This window comes from Ambystoma mexicanum, chromosome 5q (genome assembly GCF_040938575.1).
Source record: "Ambystoma mexicanum isolate Mex_15411 chromosome 5q, UKY_AmexF1_1, whole genome shotgun sequence".
Lineage (NCBI taxonomy): Eukaryota > Metazoa > Chordata > Amphibia > Caudata > Ambystomatidae > Ambystoma > Ambystoma mexicanum.
The window spans coordinates 113,452,434-113,471,262 of NC_090933.1; the positions used below are offsets into that span (position 1 = coordinate 113,452,434).

Here is an 18,829-nt window from a genome sequence, read left to right on the forward strand (position 1 = left end):
TTTAAAATGAATATATGTGCTGTCAAGTAGGTGATATTTGATGTTTCAGAAAACACGCTGTTAAATCCATCTATTTTTCTCTTAATTTGAGATTTCATTCTACTAAATTCTTCAGTTTGTCCTTCTAGAGAACATAGCTTGTATAACTTTTGATAACTTTTCAAAAGGTAGCTTATATATAAAAAGAAAAATCTTATCGGGTGTTCGGCCATGTTGATTGGTCACTCCTTGAAATTATTTTTCAGCACATCAATGTTTTTAAAATGTTGAGCAGACAACTATGTAGCCAAGCCTTAATACAGTGGAAGTGGTCATCATCATCGGATAATCCTCCAAAGACATGGATTCCATTCTTTGTGCGAGTGCCTCCATGCTGATCGTTTGTGTTTGTTTCCTGAACAATGATTTCTGGAGACGTCCTTAATGAGTGGGCAAAGGACTAGATTCATGAGCACACAATTCAGACTACAGCAAATAGTGATATGAAAAACACATGGAAACACATACCCACAAAAAGCACCATTGTTGCACCCACAATATTCCAAATGCCACCCTCCCTCCACCCCAACTCTGCCTCTCTACACAACTTCATTCCTTCTCATATCTGACAATTGGCCATGCAAAAGGGAAATGAGAGCTCTAGGAGATGCCTGATTAGCCCATTATCTTGCTTTAAACACTGCAGCCTGTTAAGACGTCTATCTACCAGCAGTTATTGACTGCATTTCGAACATTCTGATTGACTGGGCAGGGGTTAGTAACCAACATATGGTCCTAACAAGAGACATATGTGAGGGGTAAAAAATGTGAGGCGGACACCTTTGTGAAGTATTTTCAACAGATGCCATTTTATCAGATAAAAAGGTTGGATAAACGCTGCCCTGTCTCTACCCCCGACAATGATTTCCCTGCCTAAAATAGACTATAGGAAACATTCTTACAAAGGATATCTGTCCCTCACACTTATACATATATTAAATCAATAGGATAACGTATGCCAGGTCAAAGGTAATAAGAAAATATAGATGTAACAGTTGAATTAGTAATATGGCAACAGTCTCTACTTATAATGTGGGTGAATTCCCCTTCCCCAGATTCAAGCAGGATTCTGCTCCACAGTTCAAAAAAGAAATGAAGAAATCCTGGTTTGTAACAAAGTTCCAATATAGATTTTGACAACAGAAAGTTCCAACACTCCAGTGATTCAACAACGAAAACAGATTCTTTCTCTTCCTTGAGCAAGATCAAACTTCAGAATTATCCCCTTCATATAAAGAATATGTTCTTAGTTTGTCAATAGCAACAACAATTATCTTTGTCTGGATGATTTGCCAAACATGAGTATTTCTAAAGAAATGGAATTCCTCTACAGCAGTTTTATACAGTTCTTTGTTCAGCACCACAAAAAACATACATTGTCTTTTTCAGGACCACTTTACAGCACTTCATCAACTTTTACCTGTTTTACTTCCATACCAGGCCTACTACTTCAAGGGTTTGCCATCCGGATATATTCTCCTGCCCGGACAACGTTTCACAATTACTAAGTGCTTTTGTGGTGAAGAACAACTGAGAATAGTTTTACAGCAGCTACACAATGTTCAGTATGTTGCAGCATTAAACTTTAGCAACTCTTCAGGAAAAAGAAGATTCACATTGGAGCTATTTAATACTCCTCTGTAAATTATGCTACTCTCCTTCGGAATAACCTTTTCCAGAAGGGAAATCTTTTTGGCACTTTCGTTTCCCACTGCACAAGTAACCAAATACTGACAAGCATAGGGTCTTCTTCTGTTTCTTCTTTGGCTGTGGCAATGTGTGTTTATACCAGCTGTGGTTATATCCTTCTCAAAATATGAGTAACAAATTGCACAGCTTTTGGGCATTTCTTTAGTCCCCCTTCACCTTTGGCAATGTCTGCTGGGCTTGAATTGCCTTGTTTCTGGTTTCTCTTGGGTTGGGCAATGGTTGCATGCATTTGCTTTTAACAGTATTGCCCCATCGGGCTTCTAGGTTCTCTATAAACTCACACGCTTAATGTTACAGTCATTTGGTTTTAACAAATATTATTTTTGATGGCTTCTGATAATTTGGGATTAAAGATTACTTCTGATATCACTGTCACTCATACTCGAATGTTCCTTAGTGGAGAAATGCCTTCCTTGAGCATGCGAGTGGTCTCGGAGTGCTCTGGGGTCACTGTAAGCTGGTGAACTCATTGGGTAAGGTGTGCACGTCCGATCCCTTCGCTGCTCGTAGGTGTTCTGCTTCAGTGACTCCTTGTGACCCAGCAAACAGCTACTTCTAGTCTGCTGTTGCATGCACCACTTGAAAATGGAGCTTCCTTTACTCCAGAGGCTCTCTGGTGCTCAGCAGCCACCGTAGACCGCCTCTAGGTAAGTTAAGCTTCCCTCTTCCATGCTTCCCGCAGTGCAACCTGTGCACTTTAGGCTTCTGGTGGCACAGACCCTCTCAGGACCGCCTATTGTTGTCTCTTTAACAGTGATCCTGGCGTCTTCTCCCTCCTCAAGTTTCTGCGTCGGCTACACACACGGATTACACTGCTCTGCCTGCTCGTTCTGCTCCAGCTGCTCACCAATGGCCTCCACCTGAGGGGTCATTCAAGCCTCCCAGTCTCCCTCAGGTGTAGGTCCTTTTCATTAATAATCTGCCCACTCCTGCTGAATAGTTCCTCTTTAGCCCTCTTCTTCGTCCCAGTACTTAAGACATTATGGGACTTGAAGTCCCTAATGACAAAGTTCAGTTTTCTGGATTGATGGTCCTTCTTAAACTTATTTCTGTTCCGTATTATTTTCTTAGAAGAAATATCGTAATGATCAGTCTCCAGACTTAATTGAAAAGAGGAATAAAGTTCCTTAGAATTTAAACTGTTATTATTCAGACTTCCTTTTACTGCACCTTTAAGAGTTAGGGGATCTTCTAGCTTTATACGCCTTCCGGGTTTTAGAGGGGTTTTTATTTCTCTCAATGTAAAAGGCATTCTGATTGTTTTTTTTTTGCCCACATTAAGATGTTCAACTTGAGGAACGGACAGATTGTTACCACAACATGCCATTAGATACTTTGGTATTAAGGAGATGTCCTCCCTAGAGGAAGACAAATACTGCGTTTCCTCCCACAGAGTCCTCACATTCCCCTAGGCCCTTTCTCCTCCTAGCTGATCCTCCCTCAGAACACCGGCCCAAAGGACAGGATCAGAAAACGTCTGCCTTTCCCCAGGCCACCTGCGAGGAGAATTTAGGCAGGGGCTTAGTAAGGAGGCCGTAGGATTTATCAGACGTAGTCCCAATATCCAGATAAGATGTTTGAGGCATTGCTGCTGATTATTACATACATTTCATAAGGATCCCAACAGTTTTTTGTTTCATTTTCAACTTTAATGATATTTTTCCCTGCCTATGAGATTTAATTTGCACAGATATTATTCTGTGGTCGAATACAAAACAAATAGCCATTGATAGACTGCTGGCATCATTTTCAAAAGTGGTTTCAAAATCTTTGCAATTAGATACATATGTTGCTGTGCCAAAACAAGGAATGAGAGTGTGGCATGCTTAAGCCTAACTTTGCATGGATGCATCTTACTCGACGTTACTTAATGTACTACGTGATAAGTAGACCCAATGAGCATTCCAAACAAATGGCACTGGCCCGTATCTACCTACTTTAACTGGGGGCTCAACTTAATTGACCTGGCTGCGGCTTATAGGTATAGGGTGTTTTTGGTTTTGGTGGCATTCTGAAACTCTCCCTCACTGGGGTGTTAGCGTCCCAAGTCCCATGAATACTGCAAATTCAGAGACCAGGCGTGAAAAAAGTACATTTTCCATTTCAATTTTTCATCTATTCTATTGGTTCACATGGACCAGTTGGGACCATCCGCTTGTGTAGACTTCATCATGTTACAGGTGTGGTTTTGGAACCTGGCGGTGGCTTTACTGAATGCAGAGAAAGTATTCAGCTCAGCCATTTGGGAGTGGATGCTGATGGTCCTGCAATGGTTATCTTTGAGGAACCACTTTGGGTCGAGCTTGTGTATACCAAACTAAAAGCTAGGGTGATAACAGGAAATGCCATTTCAGACGATTGGGAACTGGAACGAGGAGTCGGGCAGAGGTGCCCTTGTTAGCCTATGTTTGCCATGGTGTTCAAGTTGTTGGCTGGTGTCCTCCATGAATACTTCATGGAAGCTGGGATAAGGGTGATGGGTTGTATTCAACTAATATCATTGCATGCTTATGACATCATATGGTAAGTATGGGACCGTGACTCAAATATCCCATACACATATGCATGAGGTGATTATATTGACACTGGACTGCAAATGCAGTTTATGTGTTCTTGGTCCTTGATGTTGCATCTCTCAGTGCCAGAGTAGCAACTCGTCGATGATCACTACAGGCTGCCGTCTTAATTCTTTGAATAGGCTCCTTGACCAGCCAGACTTCCAGAATCATTTACTATATTGTGGTAACATGAATTCTGGCACTGCTGTGTTTTGTGAAGTTGGGGCCACTGGAATGCGAACATTCGTTTTGACTGCAACATAAGCCTATCCATTCCTCTTTTTCTTACTTAACTCTTGCCCCTTTTTCCATCCCCCTTGCTTGTGCTTGTAGTGCTTTGAAGCTCTCTAGTATGCATGAATGGCACCACATACTAAGAGATGTGTTCCCCAATTGTTTTCAAATTAATTGTACATTTCAAATGTAAGATTTATTTGAATTATGTGTGATTGTTTTATTCAAATATTCACAAAAGTATGAATTTTTTAGTGTATGAAAGTTCTACGGATGGTGTTGTATGGATGTGATACCTTTTTTGTCTAAGAGGCAACTATTGTTTTGTCATTGTTAATTAGATCATTCTGTCTGTGCTACATGAAATCAGTGTTGATATTTAATTAAAAGAGCATATATTTAATGATTAATTGCAACACAATTTATGTGTTAAATTATTGTGAGCCCTTTTTATTTGTATGTTAAATAACAATTGAAACATTCCGTAGGAACCTTGTTAATTCACACCCCCTACAAGAAAGGTCAATAACAGGCTGAATAAGACCTGTGTGGTGGTTTTGGATCTCCACATTAAATTGGGATACACCCAAAATGTTCCCACAGTGTTTCTAATTCATTGGGAAATTGTGGCATAAAGGCCCATTTCACAATTTCTATCAGAGAGACTCTAGTATTTAACCCCCCCCCCCCCCTAGATTAGCAATTACTATAAACATGCACAGTCCATTTGCTACTGCTCTAAACATTCACATATTCATCACCTTGTGATTTTATATATCCAACCTATAGTATGTTAAATGTGTGCTTTGCACATATGTCTATGAATATACATGTTGTTTTGCCTTATGATATCGATACAAATTATCAATTTATGTTTGGGTTTTAAAAATTTATGATGAGAAATCAAATGTTTACTGATGAGATCATATTTGCCGGTATAGAGCATTAGCGAATGGCCTACGCAGGCTCTATACGATAAGGACACATTTCAACATAACATTGACTGTAGCGGCAGGTGCCACAGGCAACTCTATTGAATTCTGGTAGAAGTAACCATATTTTTCCGAGGAACCATTTGTATTTGGAAATTGATACTCCCACTTGCGATTCAGTGGTATTTTGGCAATATCCTGCACACTAGACACCCTTTTTTGCTGTTTTGGCCAAGAAAGTCAATTTGTTACTTTGGGCAAATGGGAATGAGGGTGATCATGAGACAGTTGAAAAGACAATGTGCTGAAGTCGGAACAAATGTTACGCAACTTCAAGATCTACTTTCTGGTGTCGCAACTACAATGTGCAGTCCTCCAGGGCGGGCTATCCAGTGTGGTGTACGCTACCTACTTACAGTGGGTAAACGCCTGAAGCCAATGATGGAACTGTTCTCGGCTTGAGTGGATCGAAGGGCTCCACTAGTGATAGTGGATGTAGTTTTGTAAATTTGGAAATGTATACATGAAAAACATATTTTATGGATGTGTAAATCTGAAATAAACATTTACACAAACCTACACATACATGAAAAAGTTAGGCTACTTCTTTCACACAGTCCACAAATGTCGCGCCGGGTGAGCCAACGTGTCAGAAGCAGAGTGCAGGAGAAAGCGGGAGAAGAGAGGCTGCGTTCCATTGGGAGGTTGATCCCATTTGGTTACTTGACTGGGATATACTGAATACCGAACAGGAGGTTCCTGGACTATGCCAGACTAGTGCAAGCAATGGCCATAGTGGCCAAATGCGCCAACGCTCAATCCATCATGGCTGCTGATATTAGAACTATGCAACCCAAACTAACGTTGGAGTGGCTTGGTAGGGCGACATCTACAAGCCAACACATGCTCTGAATGAGCATGTACCAGCAGGCCATTTGGGTATCCTGAAATGGCACATTTAAATAAATACAATGTCATGTGTGACGCAGAACATATATGATGCAAGTGGTGCAATATGCGATCAATCCTGATGTACCAGAACCGTGCCCCAGATGCACTTACTCAGAGTCTGGGTACTAGCACCTATTGTATGAATACCGGAACATACAAGCACGGCAGAAAGTAGTTGGATCAGTTGGTGACTTATCCTGAGAATTTTTCCCCTTATATCTGCCCACTGGGCATCATACAGGGAGACAAAAAAAGGGTATAAACATGTGAGGGAAATTTCAGCATTATTGATGATGCATGCTAGGCATTGCATAGCAGGCAAATAGAAAAAGCCACTTGGGCTATCGCTTGAGGGACATGTCGAATGGGGCATCAGCAGAATTAAAACATTAAGATTGCAAAGGTCTAGGAGAGGGGAGGGGTGGATGATTCTCTAGTGGACTGTGGCAGGCATATGGACACATTGCTAGACAGATATCCCAGTAAATGGGTGGGAAATTGTAGAATTGTTATATAGATGTATTGTAAACGTGGGTTCAATTTATTGATCGGATGGGTTTAGGTTGTTAGGTCGATGGGGTGTGGGTGTTCTGGCGTTGTTTTTACCATTTGGTAAAACCTAAGTAAAATATATTAAAGCCAATAGTTTTCCTCCATTCCTCTGTAGAACACTAGACCACCCCCATACTCCAACATGCAGCAACCCAACGCTTCAGCTCTCACACCCAAGATTGTCTGGCCAAACTGATCTCAGACCATGCACCTCTCGGTCTCCTTTGATCGCCAAATAAGAACCTATTCGATCGCCTGCCTCCAAGCAGAGTAGTCGCAGTAAGAGGTGCTCCCCTATGGAACTTTCGCTTTCAAACTCTTTGGGGCACTACAAACGTGCTCCAATTCTGCCAAAGCCCAACACAAACTCTCTTCACTCGGGCATTCCATTCATTCTTATGTGGTGACAAAGTCCCTCCAGCTAGGCACCTTTAGTCTTCATTGCGATTATTTGCTCCTTACAAATGATCAAACACCAAAAAAATACAAAATACCACAATGTTAAATGAAACGCTCCAGCGACCGAAATCCCGAAAGTCAACATGTACATTGAACCACATGCCTATGCACTACTCTATAATGACATTTCATTTACACACAATACTAAACATTTAGGCGTCTTCTTGCTAGCCACGTCATTGTTGATGAGGACATTTCAATAACCTAAATACCCACCTATACTCTTCATTATTGCTACCAAGAGGAGCTAAGGGTCCGATTTGCTAACCCAGACAGCCTCCTAACCGGAGAGGAAAACCAAGGTGAGGAAGGATAGCTCAGGGGCAACGTGTTTCTCTTGGAAGCAAGACAACGCAGCGCAACACCGGTTCGAATCCCGATTCTGTGCTTAGAACCCACTCGCTGGAATTACGCACATTATAAAAGAACAATTCTAAAGGTGATAATGAGGAGGCTATCTTTGCTTACTTATGGTCAGACCAAGTGGCACAATTATGGCATAACCTATGTTCTCTACATCCATTAACCAACAATAGTGCTGAAGACCAAGATCCAGTCCTAGAGACTGACTGTATCCGTGGAAATTATTCAGTCTGCATTACGGATATTGAAGGAAGCAGCGGGTATGATTGTGATAAGTGAATAGCAAGCAATGCATGCCTGGAGAGAGAATCTCATGCAGAATGCTGGTAAGAGACTGAGATTATTGAATAGGGAGAAGCACAGTGAAGAGAAATAGTCTTGGAAAAATGTATATAAGTATAAATCAAGTCGTTTTTTAAAGCTATCTTATATCCTTTCTCCACTCATGCCCTTATGGGCGGAGCATGGCCCTATGGCCTTGCTTGTTGCCCCAAATCTCCAATCCATATTCTCCACTCCATTGTCTGCTGATGTCTTTGCCTCCTACTTATCCACTAACATCTCCAAAAGACAGGGCACTCTGTCCATCTTTCTTTCTCTCAAACCTTTTCTAACTATTGTACTATTCTCCAACTTCCCTTGCCGAGTTAATACCCATCCTCGGCCCACCACATACTTCTCTTGGTTCCTGTGCACTTCAAACAATAAAAGTATTTAAACGTGTCACCTGTGCTCACCTCTCCTTCCACATTAATATCGCTCTAGAAACTGGCATCTTCTCAGCATGCTACAAAGTGGCCATGATCGTACAGATCTTGAAAAGACCCACCATTGACCATATGATGCCTCTTTATACCAACCTGTCTCTTCTTCCCCGCTATTCCAAAGTCCTTGGGAGAGTTGTCTTTAAACATACTGTGTCAACTACCATGAGGCACACACGCTGTACACACTCCTCCAAAGTGGGTCTCTCAGCAAACAGACCATTCTACTGCTCTGACCCTTTTCCACAGTTTTCTTACCACCACTCACGATGCCCACCTCTTTTCCATCCTCCCCTACTCCATCTCTCTGTTGCCTTTGACCGTGGGGATCTCCCATTTCACATCCAAATCCTCTCCTCACTACTGTGACGAATCCTCAGATGATGTCCCTTTTCCCGAAGGGGGAGCCCCTTCACATGAGGTCAGGGAGATGAGGACTCTTCGGGGAGAATGCGGTATGTCCACTTCCCTCATCCTCATCACCTGGGCACAGTACACTAGTCCCCCACACTTCCATATACTTGTGGGGAGTAGATAGTCCAACCCTTGTGAGAACCACTGAGACGAGGAAGAGTAGGGACTACTTGTCTGAAGAATGCTAGAGAACTGGGACGAGCAAGAGTCCAGCAAACCCAATAAGGAGGGATCATACTTATACTGGGAAGGAGAAGATGTGTGGAGCCATGAAGAGTGCCCCGTGGAACCACAGTAAGCAGTCCAGTCTATATGGACATTGTGCAAGTATAAAAACTGAGGAGGGACACATGACAATGTTGATGCCTCCCTGGAGGAGCCGTGACAGCCAGCACGGTCCAGGAAAGAGGAAGAAGGCAGACTGGGACGCCAAGGCAGGAGAAAGAAGGTCAAAAGTGCAGTGAATGCTCGGCCAGCCAGGAAAGGGAAGCTCCTAGCATTTCTGAGAACCGGGAAGTGGGGGAAGCCGCTGCAGACCAAAGAAGGACCACGAGGGCTGGAGAAGCCTGCAGCGGACCGCAGGCACCAAGGAAGACCTTGAAACCGTCACAGACCACGAGAAAAGGTATTCAGGTTGCCAGGAAGGTTCTGGGGCCCTGAGAAGGTAATGGAAAGTCCAAAGGGGAAATAGTAGCTGAGAATACAGGATCTGGGACCCTGGCCGAGGGAAGGGAACTCTGTTACAGTTTTGAGGCATGCAATAATACTTGGCAGGAGAGTGAACCAAGTCTATCAGCGAAACCAAGCAAGAAAGGAGAGTCTGTGGCCCGCACCTATAAGAGAAAGTTTTGAAGAGTTTATGGAGAAATATTGAGGGGGTCTGGGACCCCGAGAGAGAAAATAAGAAACCTTTGGGACACCACTAAGTGGGCCTCGGACCCAAAGAGAACAAAGAGTAAGAAGGGGGAAAGAGCTTATACTTGGCAGCATAGTGAATCAAGTATAGAGGGAATCCCGGAAAAGGGAAAGAGACTTCCTCCAAGGTGCATCTTCCTTTGTGGCAGTACCTGGCAGGGGAGTACACCAGGTCTGCCCAACATAAGTCCATAGATCAGGCTTCATACACAAATAAAGACTGAGAAAGGCCAGGGGAAGGGAGTCATTTCCCCAGGTGTTGATGAGCATTGAGAAAGAAGCTATGATAAGGGAGTCATTCGCTTGGCATTGTGAAGATCCATAGAAAGGCCTGGGGGAGGAAGTCATTCCCCCTAGTGTTGATGAACCTTGCGAAAGAACCCAAGAGAAGGGAGTAATACTCTTTGCATTGTGGAAAGCTGAAGAAAGGCCATGGGAAGGGAATTGTCCCTCCCTGGTGTTTGTGAACATTGTTTGAGAAGCCAAGTGAAGGGAGTAATTTTCTTGGCATGGCGAGAAGCCCAAGAAAAAACAGGGGAAGAGAGTCATTCCCCCCTGGCTCTGTGAATTGCACAGTAAAAGCCAGGAGAAGGAAGTTGTTCGTCCTGGTGCTGTGAAGTGTATTGAAAAACCTTAAGAAGGTTCATGGGAGAGGGAGTCACCCCCCTGAACGTTGGTGGAGTGCCAAACCAAGAAAACCTTTGAGACTTTTGGTGTTTACCTTTTTGAATACCCTTTCCTTTTCATCAACCGAAAGTGAACTTTGATTTATCAACTAAAAGAAGGGAGCCATTTTTCTTAATAAAGACGATCCCCACTTTACTCTGTTTGATGTAGAGTGTAAGGGATGGAAATAGGTTTTGACACACAACGGTGGACTACTTGTTTTGACCGACATCCTGACAGAGTCCTTAGTATTTGGTTGAGGCAGGGAAACCCCTCTTAGTAATAGGGTCAAGTAGGTGTTTCTCTTTTATTTCACATAAAAAGTATATAACCAAAAGAAAGCCACCTGCGTGTCAGTCTCGGACTTCTACAACCTTAAACTAGGCTTAAAGGAGACCACATTCGAATGGGTTGCCTGTTTTTTTCTCAGACCACTCCTTCGCTATCCCCCAGAACTGCAATAACTCCTCCATAATCTCCATGCCAGTGAAAGTCCCACGAGTATTAGCCTTGGGCCCACTCCTCTTCACTCTATGCACATCCTCACAGACCACCTCTCCTTCATCTCTGGCATCTGTCTATGCATCACCAGCTGCCTAACCCCTGTCCGGCCATGGTACAAGGCTGTCTGATGCTAAAGTCTCCTCTGACCCCGAGACTTCTTTCGCCTGTCCTCCAGTTCCAATGCCAGACCCACTCTTCCTACCCCATCTCCTTTCCTCTGGGCTGCATTGCTGCCTCACTCAACCATGGGGCTGTCTTTGACAGCAAAACTGCACTTGACAGTGCCATAGTGGCCTGGATCAGCCTTCGAAATAGACAGAAGATCCACCGCCACTTCACCCACCAATCTGCCAAACCTTCGATCTCCACATTGGTCTTCTGCAGGCTTCAAATACTGGTGAAGGCTGTTCAAGGCTGTTCAAGGCTTTTTTGGGCCTTTCCCTCTACTCTTCTCCCTTCACCTACCCGGATCCTCGTGCACCTCAGCGTGCTGTGACCATGCTGGGTGGCACTTAAGATTCAAAATGGCTCCCTCTATTTTTTACTCCTGGTATTTAAATCTATCCATCACCTAGACCTCCAGTACCTTGCTGATTGCATCTTCCTTTGCTATCCTCCTCTGGCCCCCTCATCACTGAAAGGGTGCCATCCGCCCTCTTTGTTGCTGTACCCCCCAAAGACTAATGCTATAACATTGTAAAGAATGTAAAAACTGTTATAAATACTGATCCATGGCCTAAATGTACACCTTTGTTACCAAATGTTTCCATGTTATGTCCTTACACATTACCACTACACACCCTGGCTCACCTCGACCAACATAAACTGAAAATATGGCAAGGCATCCTGAAAAGAGGCGGCCTCACCTGTCTGCATTTCTTGCTCTTAGAACTTTGTTCAGTAGTGTCTGGCAATCAACCAAAAACAGACCAATGTTCTTCATCTGGATATGTAGAATATAATGTTGTTGTGACAGTACGAATAGATAACGCTGTAGGTAGCTCCCTGCACAAGGCGAGCATGGAAACGCTGATAAATTGCATACCATTATCTGGGCCTTATAGAAGTAGATGGGCTTAGTTGATTCATTGCATTGCTAAGTGGAATTTCCTTTTTTCTGAGCCAGAGCCTTCTAGGCATAACCTTACTGACTTTTCGCATTACGCCAGCTGCATATTACTGGGAATCTTCAGTGAATTTTGGAAGATTGCAGAGACTAGAAAAGGTTACCCGATTCTTTAATTAGGGCCAGCCAAGGGGCTGTGGCTGATGGCTGCCACTTGACTGGATCCAAGATCCTTATAATTTCAAGCAAACTTTCAGACAAACATATGAATATATAACAAGTCAATACCTTAATTAGGCTAACAGTCATTTATTTTGCTTATTTGCAAGCTTTCGTGGAATGTCTCCACTTCCTCAGGCAGAGATGGAATGAAGCCTTTAAAAAGCATCACAGCATTACAGCTTACACAGCCCCTCCTGCAAATAACCTGTTATCTGTGCCCGTCTGTACCTGGTTAGCAGTTTTGCTCAGAGAGGGATGTAATGGATGTTCAACTCTCCCACAGATTGCAATCTTCAAGGTCTAAATGGTACAATGTGTTAAGTGGGGCAGGGATCAGTGGAACTGAAAAGCTGGGAAAGAAAAAACATCCCACCGTGTTAGACGGCTCTCGGGAAGTCAGGAAGGGATGGTAAAGTGTCGGTCGTTGTGCGTGCAGTCTAGTTGAAGCTTGGTAGCCATGCCATTCCTGTTACAAGATCAGTGGTAGCACAATCATCAACATATCAGGCTTGTGCCTCTTGAAGTCTGAAAGAGGGGCTGCTCACCCAATGTATATATTAGGCTTGTGACCCGTGGAACCCAGTGGGATAAAGTTTTGTCAAATACCATATCGGGATTGTGTTACATCACAATCAAGAGGAGAGGGTGGGATATGAATAGGGACAGCGGCCCTGGCAAATCTCTGGAAAGCTTTTCAGCTGGGGCATTTAAAGGGCAGATGGGGTTTGGGTGTAGGGTGTCCAGCAACAATTCACTGCCTTTAGAGAGGCAGGTGGGGCTGGTGCAGTTGAATGTCTGTGAACAGCTTTGGAAAAAAAGATGGAAAGTGTCGGGTCCAGATGTTGAGATCCCTGTTTCTCTATAAGTGGAAAAAGTGAAAGTCTATTCATTGATATAGTGACTCATGAAACACAATGCCTGGTCAATCCCCTTGCCAGTGTATTCAAAATGTTCATGCATTTGAATTCATAGGTCTTTCTGGCTTTGTTAGTCCTGAAATTACCCCACAGGACAGCAATTTTGAGATCATCAAGGGACGAATAGCTTCTGAACACTGCTCACGCACTGGACTCTTGTTAGTCATCGCTTGACACTTTGATGATGAAGGTTCATGCATTTATGTAGCGGATGACTAGTTTCCCCAACAGAGGAGCCCCTTCCAAGACATTTCATGCACATAACACCAGCTAACCCCCACCACCACCACCACCTCTCTAGATCAGACCGTTTTGCCCTTTTTCCATATTTGTCTCTTCCAATCTGTTATTGAGCCCTCACTTTTCATCCTTTTGCCAGACTCATTATTTCATCCATTTTATGTTCTGATTTTGTTTCCTTTCTATTTCCCTTTCATATTTTTGTGCAATTCTGTCCCGAGGCTACACCTATTATATGTTTGTATTGTCCACCTTTTCAGTCCTTTTATGCTTACATCGAAAGGGCACCTCCCCACTGCATTCCTTTACACAGCTCAATGCTCACCCCTTTTCTCCTCACAGCCTTACGTGACTCTCCCCATTTTAACGTGGCGCATAACATTTTCTCTGTCCCTTTCCCCATTAAGTGGAACTGGGTACATTTTTGCAGAAAACTTGCTTTTATTACTTTAAAAAAAATGTACAGTGCATCGGTTAAATGAACAAAACCTTTTACACCATTCATTATAAAAACAAATAAAAAATACAGCAAAATAGAACAAAGTCAATCAATATTTCATACATAACACTTAAAACCATTCATGGCACGAAAACCTCCATGAGTACTTTATGAACTATATAACATAAGGCTGTAGAATTAAGACAAAGGCACATTGCATCATCTTGTGCACTGTTACGCACTGATTATGAACATATTTATTGAAATATATATTCACTAAAAATAAACTTTGTTAAGGGGACGTTATGGTTAAGTTGCACTACTAAAAACCTATGAAATTCACTAAAAAAGAACTTTGCTAACAGAACTTTATGCTTTATGGTTCAAAGTAAAACCGAAAAACCCCTGAAATTCGCCAGTTATGTTAAGCTAAGGAACCATAACTCGCACCACCACCGTGCACTGCTAAGACTAACACCCAGGACATCAAAGATGACATCCCAAATGTCATTGATGACATCACTGATGACGTTTTTGTTAGAGCACCCGCTTTGTTTGCACAGTGATTTCCAAGATGGCACCATGACCTTTGCCCTACACCACCATAAATTGTTATGTTACTCCTAATGGCTAGTTCAGCGTATGCACAAAGGGGGCCTAGGCGATCATCCCACAAAATTGTGATGGACAGGCAGCCGGTCACGAGTTGCATCTGGTGTCCAAAGAAGCCGTCACTCAGTAACCGGGAAACCTTGGCCCGCATAGTTCGGCAAGATGTAGCTGGGCGGAAAACGTAAGAGAAAATATGTGTCAATACCCAACCTTTAGCAAAAAATTTCAAAAAAGACACAAAGAATGTGGAAAGTAATACACAAATCGGAGTGGTCAAACATGACATTTTGAGGAAATATTAGCGTTGACCATGGGTAAATATAGTGCAGCCTACAAACGCTGAGAATCTGACTCGCCGTAAGGTTTAAAAAAATGGCAACTACACAGTAAGATGGTAATTCAGTTATGAAGCCAAAATGAATGGACAAGTAAGAAAGAATTACATCTCGTGATTTTAAACAAGACCAAAAGAACGTGCAAAGTGATACACAAAGCTATGTGGGCAAACATAACATTTCAAAGAAGAAATATTAACGGACAACAAGGGTGAGTCTAGTCATAGCCTGCAAACGCAGAGAATCTGCACTCTCTGTTATTGGAGGAAAATTACAACTGCGCAGAAAGTTAATACTTCAGTTATATTGTCACAATTAGTGTTTCAGTAATATAAAATTAAAAACACGGTTCGGTGTAGAGTCGTCAAAATTAAACTTACATGGTGTTAACTGCCTCCATTGTTTTTGGCCAAGTCAGAAAGCAATGTATTCTCACCAAAGAATCTTCGTGAACTGATATTTCATGTGCCTTACAAACGTTTTTAAAACATAACCTTATCAAATGGTATTTTTTCCAAGCTTTTCATTCCTTGCATTGCTTCTGAAGTTTCCCTTTCGCTCAAGGTCAAAAAACAATTGCCCCTTATGGATTCACTCGGATGCGTGGGCCTACTGAGCTCGCAACCAAAAAAGCAAATCAAGTGACCTTCACTCAGAAGGAAAATACAATCTCACTTTGCAACAACATGTGAGAATCCAATCATGAGAACCACTACTCCCATACACCTCCAGAACCGCTGTTTCCATAAAACAGTGCAGGTGGCGGCCTCAGATTTCAAAACGTAGGACGCCAGTCTGACAGCAATATTATTCTAAATACATTGTAACACAGATGCAGTAATTGGTCGCCGTACATTGAGCACCAACTTCCACTTTACCGTATGACTTTGGTGACAAGAAAACACCACTTTTTGAGTTTCTGCTGCCACATCCCATCCCAGCCTCATTAAAGCTCACCTTCGGAAACAGTATTTCATAAGTACAACAAGTGCAATGGTGTCTTGTTTTGTATGTGTTACCGGCGATGTCCGCGTACACCAAAACATGAACAAAAGATGGTGGGGCAGCTAAGAAATATGACGCACTTCACGCTGTTCCACAACCAATCAGTGAAAGAGCCACATGTCCGCTGACATGACACTACGGATTAGCCAATCGATTTCTTGTCCGCGGAGCGAACAGGGAAGTGTGACCGTGGAGCGGACATAGATATCACTAATTATTTGAGACATATTTTTGGGTCATTTTAAAGGAAACTACTGGACGGATTGTCACCAAATTTACAAAAACACGCTTTCGGGACCAAGCCCCTGCCGCAAATTTGGTGAAAATCCGTCCAGCGGTTTGGCCCGTTGGCGTGCGCAAAGTTTTTCCCCATTCAGTCTATGGGAAAAAAAGACGTTTTGGGACCCCTCCTATAACTTTTCCCCCCCAGGACCAAACATCACAAAAAATTCAGAGTGGGCCATATATTTTTTTTGAAAGGTTTGGTGAGGATTCGTCCAGGAGGGAGCGGAGTTATAAGCCACCCAAAAAGGGCTGTGTAATGTACCATCAGCAACACTGATTGATATGATACTGTGATTGCACTGTACCTAATGTTGACTTGTCCTAAGAATGTATGACTATGACCAATGAACCATGCAGCTTCTTGTGCCCTCAAAGAGCATTAAGACTGTGTATCAAAGGCATTGTGTGTACGAAAACTGTGCACATATGTACCATCAGAAGCACTGATTGATATGTTACTGTGATTGCGTTACATATAACGAAGACTTGACCTCATCATCATGAGATATGACCAAGGAGCCATCTAAAAATCACATGTTTGTAAGCATTCTATCCACAGCTGTATTTATCATCTATGGCAATTATAAATGTCGGTAATCACTATTCAGTTGAGAATAGAGAATTGTTGTAGAGTACACCACACAGTAGGTTCTATTGTGTTCACGCGTGACCTACACGATCCAACTCTTATGCTTAAACACTACAATCACCTAATTAAATGCAGTCTTGAGGCACTCATCCTTATCTAACTTGACTTATGAACATACATTATTGGGGACTACCCACTATAAGGACCCAAGAATGTCATGTATTCTGAACATCTTGACCCCTTTGCTACAAAATGAATGTTAATGCCTGCACTACTAACTAAAGTATTTGCTCCCAGAGCTTATATTCCTGAATACTGACATTATTACTAACATACGATCGCTAACACAGCATTGTATATAAACATAGTGTCACATTTGTGACATCATCGCGCATGCGATGACATGACGCGTCACTCTTTATCAAGCAGTCATTTTGTAAATACGGCATGACGGCTCGCATTCTGTACTACCTGCTGCCACGCTGGTACATTTATTATTTCTTTTGCATATCCCTGCAAAGTGCTAGACCTCCATGCTAATCCACCACTATTCGTGATTAATGGGACATATTCCCCAACTCGAGTCTTTTACTTACTTTTAACCAATTATTTTACTAGACCGTTGCCTAATAGACATACCTGGTGAAATAATCTAATCTTTAATGCCAGGCTACCAAAGAGATTTAAACCATGGTATACCAAAAATACTCCATAACACACTCCTCCATGTATTTTGTAGGTGCTAGATAATCATAACAATTGAGAGACAACTACAACTTGATCTCGGACGACTCCTATTAGGTTGCACAGAAGGACCCATACAGATCACTGCAACAGATCACCCAGATGCGGTCAAAGACCTGAAAACCAGTTCACTATCTTCTCATATAAGGTAGGCAGCTGAGTAGATAACCTATCACTAAGAGTTCGTTAATACAAATATGTTAGACATATACTCCATCACTTGTATGTGGATATGATTTTAGGGAGAGAAACTTTCCTTGCAGAACTAAGAAACTGGGAACCCAATCTTACACCTTGAAGACTCGATCACTCACAGGACACCCAATTATTGAGCAAGGTGATGTTTTATTGTGCTAATTACAAACTTAACAACTTTGTCCAACTACCACCTTTAGAAGAAATCCTTACACTAAAGTCACATTGGTGATTTATTCCTTTTAGATACACGAAACCTGAAGCGTGAAGACTATTTGCCACTTTCCTAAGATGTTCTGCTCCTGATGGAGGGACTGCGATCCCAAAACGTGCTGAGCTCATTATTTTGTCTATATTATTTATATATCACTAATATTTCTGTACAGCGCAAATTAAACTTTGGCTTAGACCAGTATAAAATGCATCTATTGTTAATGCATGAATAGATCCACATTTTGACAGGGTTTTTCTCATCTTATATGGTGTGCAGGGGATGGGAATGTCCACCAACAAGGACACTACGTTTCTCTTGATATACTTTTCTGAAAATCATCATGATAAAGTTTATAACCTAGGAGGAAAGTGTCTTCTCTATTTCCAACCAAATGTGATACATTGCTGCATTAAGAATGGAACAATTGCCAGAAAAAAGACCTGCCCAAAAATAATCAGAGTGTACCCTACCCATGTCACAAACACATTTCCTGTAAGCTTTCTTACACACATCAATTATTTGGTGCAGTTAGTTAACAAACAAGGATTTGAATAAGTGTAACAACTAGTTTTTGTATATGGGTGGATTTATTGTATAATTGTGTGGAGGAATATCACTCGTCTAATATGGATAAATCCTGACAAACAGATTTTCTAATCCCTCCAGTGATACACCAGTACATGGCTAAAGTGGATAACTGTTGTCAGACAGACTGTCAATCTGGAAAAACAGACCAGTATTCACAAACTATACAGAAAATACCTGATTATTTGGGTCTCGGAGTTACATCTCCTCCTACAGTAATGTCATCTTCTCCAACTCCTGAAGTAAGCAAGCGATCGCTGCCACCCGATATTTTACCTGCCGTTGATGTAAATAAATCTAAGTTAGGCCCTGCATCCTCA

At 42.3% G+C, this 18,829-nt stretch overlaps 1 protein-coding gene across 2 annotated transcripts in view; it reads left to right on the plus strand.

The window, feature by feature from the left end:
* CTNNAL1 (catenin alpha like 1) overlaps positions 1–18,829 on the plus strand; it is a 989,054-nt gene that overhangs the window by 641,961 nt on the left and 328,264 nt on the right. The window lies entirely within an intron of this gene.